Source organism: Octopus bimaculoides, chromosome 1 (assembly GCF_001194135.2).
Source record: "Octopus bimaculoides isolate UCB-OBI-ISO-001 chromosome 1, ASM119413v2, whole genome shotgun sequence".
Classification (NCBI taxonomy): Eukaryota; Metazoa; Mollusca; class Cephalopoda; order Octopoda; family Octopodidae; genus Octopus; species Octopus bimaculoides.
This window is the reverse complement of record NC_068981.1, coordinates 110,776,971-110,778,640: the sequence shown is the minus strand read 5'-3', so window position 1 is coordinate 110,778,640 and position 1,670 is coordinate 110,776,971. Positions and strand designations below refer to the sequence as shown.

Here is a 1,670-nt window from a genome sequence, read left to right as displayed (position 1 = left end):
GGAGAAGTTATTACACTTGGAAAAGTTCAGGACAAGTTATAAAATCTGGTAAAGTACAGAACAAGAAAATTTTTACTTAAAATATTGTAGCTGAGGAGAAAATTACAAATATTAAGATTTAGAAAATATTAGCTTTTATTGAAACTAAAAATCTTATTACAAGTTATTACTTCTATTTGCTATTACTTGTTACATCTATTAAAAATAAAAAGTAACTCAAAATATTTTTTGCACTTTATAAATTCATTTTTTAAAAATTGTTAATTAATAATTAGAAATTTGAAAATAGGTCATAAAAAACAATAGTAGTACATAATTAGTACAATAAATAGAATAATACAAAAATTAGTCATATATCATAGTAAAATCTACCTATAACAACAAATTCACAGTAAAAGTTGCCTAACTTATTGCCAAGTCTTCACATTTTTAGTCTTGACCCAATGCCTATTTTTTACATAATGAATTTGCCTACCATATATACTATTCTGGTTTGCATAAAACTTTAGCTGTATTGGTATTCTGGCTCTCATTTTTTAAGTATTCTACTGTGTCAATATTTTAACAAAATGATGGTACCTTTTTTAATTATAATGTTACTTTGTAAATTAAAATCAAATAATTTTTAATATTGAAATTTTATGCTTAGCTGCAATATTTTAAGTAAAATTTTCTTGTTCTGTACTTTACTAGATGTAACAACTTGTTCTGAACTTTTCCAAGTGTAATAACTTCTCCTGTACGTTTTCAGGTTCATAATCCTAAGAATATTATTTCTCTTACTCGCATTTTTCCATGTAATCCATGTTTTCTTCTTTTTTTTTAGGCTATGCTATTATGCTAATTAATAATGTGTCAACATTTTGCCTTATTGGAAATTACCTCAATGATGCTGGTGGCATATACTAAAAGTCCCCTTATAGAACTATATTCATAAAATATATAGAATTATATTATCACCTTCAAATTTGAAAAACAAACACTCATAACTTATTTCTTTTAAAACTTCTTTCTCATCTCAGATATTACGGGATTGTATTTACATGATATAATTGCATTAATTAATACAGATGACCTAATTAAACTAATTTCAAATTAACAGTGTCATTGATAATTTTTTCCTTACCTCAATGATGTTGATGACATATATTAAAAGTCCCCTTATAGAATTATATTCATAAAAAAGTATAGAACTGTATTATCAGCTTCAAATTTGAGAAACAAACGCTCATAACTTTTTTCTTTTAAAGCTTCATTGCATGAGAGTGATACCATGAAATTCCTTGAATTGAGCTCTATCATTTAAGCTTAATTAAAATATAGTTTCTTTTTAAAATAAAAAAGTTAATAATACTTAACCCTTTCATTACTAACACGGCTGTAGCCGGCCGAAAAATTTTTTTGGTTCATAAGACCAACCCAGCCGTAGCCAGCCGAGAGTACCCATTGTTATTTAAATGTATATTTGAACCAAAATCTCATTAGTACATTCGTTAAAACACCTGATTTCACTTTGCAAACAGTTGAGTTATTGTATCCGACATCGTTTGGCGTGATATTTGAACTCAGTGAATTTTGGAAGATTTTTTTCCACATTTTTTGCGGTGTTAATTTTCTTCAACTTTGATGATGGAGAGGAGTTTCATGCTATCAAGCAGTGATTCCGAATT

The 1,670-nt window shown here is 26.9% G+C and overlaps 1 protein-coding gene across 1 annotated transcript in view; it reads right to left on the bottom strand.

Annotated features, from left to right (window-relative positions):
* Positions 1 to 1,670, bottom strand: part of LOC106877988 (multiple epidermal growth factor-like domains protein 8) — a 575,983-nt gene that overhangs the window by 460,974 nt on the left and 113,339 nt on the right. The window lies entirely within an intron of this gene.